At 41.9% G+C, this 6,306-nt stretch overlaps 1 non-coding gene across 1 annotated transcript; it reads right to left on the reverse strand.

The window, feature by feature from the left end:
• Positions 1 to 474: 474 nt before the first annotated feature.
• Positions 475 to 581, reverse strand: LOC142528151 (small nucleolar RNA R71). Its single transcript, XR_012815632.1, has one exon. It is a non-coding gene; the product is annotated as a small nucleolar RNA R71 (small nucleolar RNA).
• Positions 582 to 6,306: the final 5,725 nt, after the last annotated feature.

Consider the following 6,306-nt stretch of genomic DNA (forward strand, 5'->3'; position numbering starts at 1 on the left):
CTTGAGCCTTTTGACCCCGAGATCGAACGCACAGCTAGACGTCGACTACAACAGCAAAGAGCGAAGGAAAGAATGGAAGGCGATCAACAAAGAGAGGAGCCAAGGCGTATACCGATGTTGGATTATGCACAGCCGTCTCTTGATGGAGCACGTCCAAGCATCGTAAGACTAGTCATCCGAGCTAATCAGTTTGAGATCAAGCCAGCTATCATTCAGATGATTCAGAACACTGTCCAATTTGGGGGAAGTGCACTTGACGACCCTAATTCTCATATAGCTGACTTTCTTGAAATTTGTGATACTTTTAAGTTTAATGGCGTGTCTGATGACGCTGTTCGTTTGCGTTTATTTCCATTTTCACTGAGTGATAAAGCTAAGTCGTGGTTAAACTCTTTGCCTGTAGGGTCTATTACTACATGGGAAGATATGGCAAAGGCGTTCCTGATCAAGTACTTTCCTCCGTCGAAGACTATGAAGCTCAGAGCCGACATTACTACTTTTGCTCAATATGAGCAAGAGTCACTTTACGAGGCATGGGAGCGCTACAAGGACTTGTTGAGGAGATGTCCACACCATGAGCTGCCTCTTGGGTTAGTTGTTCAAACTTTCTACTACGGTCTGCTTACTCCAAACCGTACTATGATAGATGCTGCTGCCTGTGGTAACTTACTGAGAAAGACGGCGGAGGAAGGATATGAGTTATTGGAGGAGATGGCTGCTAGTAGCTATCATCCTCAGTCTGATAGACAGAGACGAGGTGCTGGAGTTAATCAAGTTAATGATTTGTCGGCGGTTTCAGCACAGTTAGAGGCTTTGAATAGAAAGATTGATGGGATGGGCATGAGTGGGTCGGCTATGCGTCTGCAAGAAATTTTCTGTGATAAGTGTGGGGGTGAGCATGATGTGCAGGATTGCCAAGATGGAAATCCATTCTATGTGCCTGAGGGAGCACCGGTAAAACAAGTGGGATTCCAGAACCGTCCTAGAAATGACCCTTACTCGAACACATATAATCCGGGATGGAGGAATCACCCAAACTTTTCATGGGGAGGTCAAAACAACCAACATCGCCAACAAAGAGGTCCACCATATGTGATGCACCAAGGATTCAAGCCAGAACCGTCTCGGGAGGAGAAGTCCAATTTAGAGCAAATGATGACTAAGTTTATTTCTGCAACAGAGACGAGATTTCAGAACCAAGATGCATCCATAAAGGGGTTAGAGAATCAAATTGGACAATTGGCTAAGTTGATTGCTAATAGGGAGCAAGGAACTTTACCAAGCAACACGGAAACTAACCCAAGAGAACATGTGAAGGCGGTGGAATTGCATAGTGGAAAAACACTCGGGTCTAATGAGGAAAAGACCAAGCACGGTGAGGATGAGGTGAAAAATCGAGGAGGTAAGTCTTCTAACTCTACATCTACACCTATTGCACAGAATAAAATTGTTATCCCTCCACCTTTTCCTGCAGCAATGAAGAAAGCTAAATTAGATGCACAATTTGGTAAATTTCTTGAGATATTTAAAAAATTTCATATTAACATTCCTTTTGCTGATGCTTTATTGAATATGCCAAGTTATGCAAAATTCTTGAAAGATATCTTAGCAAATAAGCGGAAGCTAGAAGATCATATGACGGTGAATTTGACCGAAAATTGCTCCGCTTTAGTTCAAAACAAGATGCCTCCGAAGCAAAAAGATCCAAGGAGTTTCTCGATACCTTGCATTATTGGTGACATTAATTTTCATAAAGCTCTATGTGATCTTGGTGCGAGTATTAATCTGATGCCTTTTTCTGTGTTTAGGAGACTGGGATTAGGTGAACCCAAGCCAACTAGGATGTCGTTGCAGCTGGCTGACAGATCTGTCAAGTATCCACGTGGGATTATCGAAGATGTTCTGGTGAAAGTGGATAAGTTTATTTTTCCTGCAGACTTTGTGGTACTTGACATGGAGGAAGATTTAGAGATGCCTTTAATCCTAGGGAGACCGTTTCTGGCTACAGGGAAAGCACTGATTGATGTTGAGGAGGGGAAATTGAGACTGAGAGTTGGAGAAGAAGAAATTATTTTTGATGTTTTCAATACTCTCAAGCACACAATGCACAATGATAGTTGCTTTCGTATTGATGTCTTGGATTCGCTTGTTTGTGATTTTGTGCAGAATGGATTGAAAGAACCATTGGAGGCCACTCTCACTACTGAAAAGCAAGAGGACGAGCTAGACGAGGAAAAGATGGAGATGGTAGCTCATTTGAATGCCATTCCACCTTGGAGAAAGCAAGTGAGGCTTAGACTAGAGGAATTGGGAGACAGAAAAGATTTTAATGCCTCAAAAGTCAAGCCTAGAGGAGCCACCTACTTTGGAGCTCAAACCATTACCTCCACATCTCAAGTACGTATATCTAGGAGAAAATAATAAATTGCCTGTTATTATTTCCTCTTCTTTGACAGATGATATGGAGAGTAAGCTCTTGGGAGTCCTCAAGGAGCGTTCGCTTGGAAGGTTTCGGACATAAAAGGGATAAGTTCTTCGATCTGCATGCACAAAATTCTGATGGAAGATAAATACTCACCTCTAGCACAACCACAAAGGAGACTCAATCCAAAGATGCAAGAGGTAGTAAAAGCTGAAACAATTAAACTTCTGGATGCAGGTATTATCTATCCTATCTCTGATAGTGCGTGGGTAAGTCCTGTACAATGTGTGCCTAAAAAGGGTGGGATTACTGTTATTTCTAATGAAAAAAATGAGTTGATTCCCACTAGAACTGTTACGGGTTGGCGTGTATGCATAGATTATAGGAAATTGAATGATGCAACCCGTAAAGATCACTTTTCCTTGCCATTTATCGATCAAATGATTGAACGATTAGCAGGTCATGAATTTTATTGCTTTTTAGATGGATACTCGGGATACAATCAAATCACAATTGCACCTGAGGACCAAGAGAAAACTACTTTCACTTGCCCTTATGGTACTTTTGCGTTTAGGCGTATGCCATTTGGTTTATGCAATGCACCTGCAACATTTCAAAGATGCATGACCCGCTATCTTTCATGACATGACTGAAAATTTCCTTGAAATCTTTATGGATGACTTCTCTATTTTTGGCTCCTCATTTAATGAATGTTTAGAGAATTTGAACTTGGTGTTAGTTAGATGTGAGGAGAGCAATTTGGTGTTGAATTGGGAGAAGTGTCATTTTATGGTTCAAGAGGGGATTGTGTTAGGACACAAGGTATCGGAGAATGGAATTGAGGTTGACAAAGCCAAGGTGGAAGTAATCAAAAACTTACCCCCACCTTCATCAATAAAAGGAGTTAGAAGTTTCCTAGGGCATGCTGGTTTTTATAGGCGTTTCATTAAAGATTTTTCCAAAATTGCTAAACCTTTATCCTCTTTGTTGATGAAAGATGCTGAATTTAATTTTGATTCTACTTGTCTGCATGCATTCGAGATACTCAAGGAAAGCTTGGTGACAGCACCTGTTCTGACTGTCCCTGATTGGGAGCTACCGTTTGAGGTGATGTGCGATGCTAGTGATACAGCTGTTGGTGCGGTGCTGGGTCAAAGGAAGAACAAGGTATTTCATACCATCTACTATGCAAGTAAGACTTTAAATGATGCTCAATTGAATTACGCTACTACTGAAAAGGAATTGCTTGCTATAGTATTTGCTTTCGACAAATTTCATTCATACCTTGTTCTGTCTAAAGCAACTGTGTATACAGATCATTCTGCCCTAAAATACTTGCTTGCTAAGAAAGATGCGAAACCTAGGTTAATTAGGTGGATTTTATTATTGCAAGAATTTGATCTCGAAATTCGAGATAAAAAGGGTGTGGAAAATGTAGTTGCTGACCACCTGTCTAGGCTTGAGCATGTTAGAATTAAGGGCAGTGACGATGATATAGATGACTGGTTTCCTGATGAACAATTGCTTGAGGTAAATGCGTACCCTTGGTATGCCGATTTTGCAAATTTTCTTGTCACTGGCACACCTCCACCTAATTTATTGTTTCACCAAAGAAAGAAATTCTTTTCAGACGTGAAATATTATTTTTGGGAGGAACCGTTCTTGTTTAAGATTTGTGCAGACTCCATGATAAGAAGATGTGTGGCGGAGGAGGAAACCAATCAAATTCTGAACCATTGTCATGACCGTGAGGTAGGTGGTCACTTTGGACCCATACGGACGGCATCTAAGGTACTTGAATGTGGCTTCTATTGGCCAACTCTTTTTAAGGATGCTCGTTTGTATGTTCTCAATTGTGATAGATGCCAACGCACAGGTAATATTTCCAACCGTCATGAGATGCCTTTAAATAACATTATTGAGTGTGAAATATTTGATGTGTGGGGGATTGATTTTATGGGTCCTTTTCCTGCGTCTTTTGCAAAGAAATTTATTCTGGTGGCAGTGGAGTATGTATCTAAATGGGTGGAGGCAGAGGCTTGTGCCACTAATGATGCACAAGTGGTGTTAAAATTTTTGAAGAAACATATTTTTAATCGATTTGGTGCACCACGTGCAATCATAAGTGATGGTGGCACCCATTTTTGCAACAAAATTTTTGATAAACTGTTGGGCAAATATGGTGTCACCCACAAGGTTTCCACTCCAAACCATCCCCAAACTAGTGGACAAGTTGAAGTATCCAATCGAGAAATTAAGAGGATTTTAGAGAAGACGGTTAATGTGAATAGGAAGGACTGGTCCATTCGGTTAGATGATGCTTTGTGGGCGTATCGTACTGCTTTTAAAACACCTATAGGCACTACACCATATAGGTTGCTTTTTGGTAAAGCATGTCATCTACCAGTCGAATTAGAGCATAGAGCATATTGGGCGACCAAAGCACTAAACTTTGATTTTGCTCTTGCAGGTGAAAAACGATTGCTGCAGTTGAATCAGTTAGATGAGTTTCGGGGAAGAGCTTATGATCTTGCACTATCTTACAAGGAACGCACCAAACGAGCCCATGACAAACACATTATAAGAAGGGAATTCAAAGTGGGTGAAGCGGTGTTGGTATACAATTCTCGCTTACGACTCTTTCTGGGCAAGCTAAAGTCAAGGTGGTCAGGACCATTCACTATAGCCAAGGTGTTCCCATCGGGTGCAGTGGTGTTGCATGATGGCAAGGACGGGACATTTACTGTGAACGCTCAAAGATTGAAGCACTATATCGGTGGCACAATTGAGCCACAAATTGGAGTCACTCGGCTCCATGACAGTCATTGAGGACATGGGTGAAGAGTCGAGCTCTAGACTATAAATTGAGAACTACTTCTACTCCTTATTTTGATTTTGATTATATTTTTTTTTTTAGTTATTAATCGCATCATTTGCATTTAGGTAGTTGCATGGCATTGCATTCAAATTTTTTTCCCGAACACTTCTCGCTCGGGCGGTCAAAACTGACCGCCCCAGCGGGTACTCGTTTTTTTAACAAAAAAAAAAAAAGAAGTATTTTGCGAAAACGTCTCGCCAGAGCGGGAAAAATATACCGCCCTAGCGAGTCGCGCAGATTAAAAATTTTTCTCCCCGAAAACTTCTCGCTCGGGCGGTCAATTTTGACCGCTAGCACAGATCAACAAAAATTTTTTTTCCGAAAACTTCTCGCTCGGGCGGTCAGTTTTGACCGCCCTAGCGAGTCGCGCAGATTATAAATACTTTCCTCTTCTCTTTTCCTCCCCACTTCGAACACTACTCCTCCCCTCCGATTTTCGGCGCCCCCCATCCATCTTTTGTGCTAAATCCTTATTATTTGGTGATTTTTCAGGGCAAAGACTAAATCCTGGTCCATACACTCCACGAGGAAGCATTTAGGCTACAAGATTTTCTTCTCCGGCGGTCTTTCAAGCAACTCCGGTCATCTTCCACATATTCCGGTGAGCTTCTCCGGCGACCCTCAACAATTTTCCGGCGGTTGGATACTTTGTGCACTCCAATCTCTACATGGCACCCAAAAGATCTAAGGTAACTCACGGTGCTTCTAGTTCTCGTTCCACTCCATCTATGTTTGTGAATGAAAAAGCTAGGGAGAGATTTGAGCATGCTAGACTACATAGGAAACCAATCCCTGAGCGTGGATTTAGCTCGTTTCTTATCGGTCAATTTTCGGAGTCCCAAATAGAAAGAAGAGGGTGGAATACCTTTGTAGCACAACCGAATGCAGCATTGGTTCCGGTTGTGCGTGAATTTTATGCCAATGCTCCGGAGGGAAATGAGTCGAAGGCATTTGTGAGGGGACATCTAGTCCCGTATGATCCCAAGACGATCAATGATATGTTGGG

This window comes from Primulina tabacum, chromosome 15 (genome assembly GCF_025594145.1).
Source record: "Primulina tabacum isolate GXHZ01 chromosome 15, ASM2559414v2, whole genome shotgun sequence".
NCBI classification, from domain to species: domain Eukaryota; kingdom Viridiplantae; phylum Streptophyta; class Magnoliopsida; order Lamiales; family Gesneriaceae; genus Primulina; species Primulina tabacum.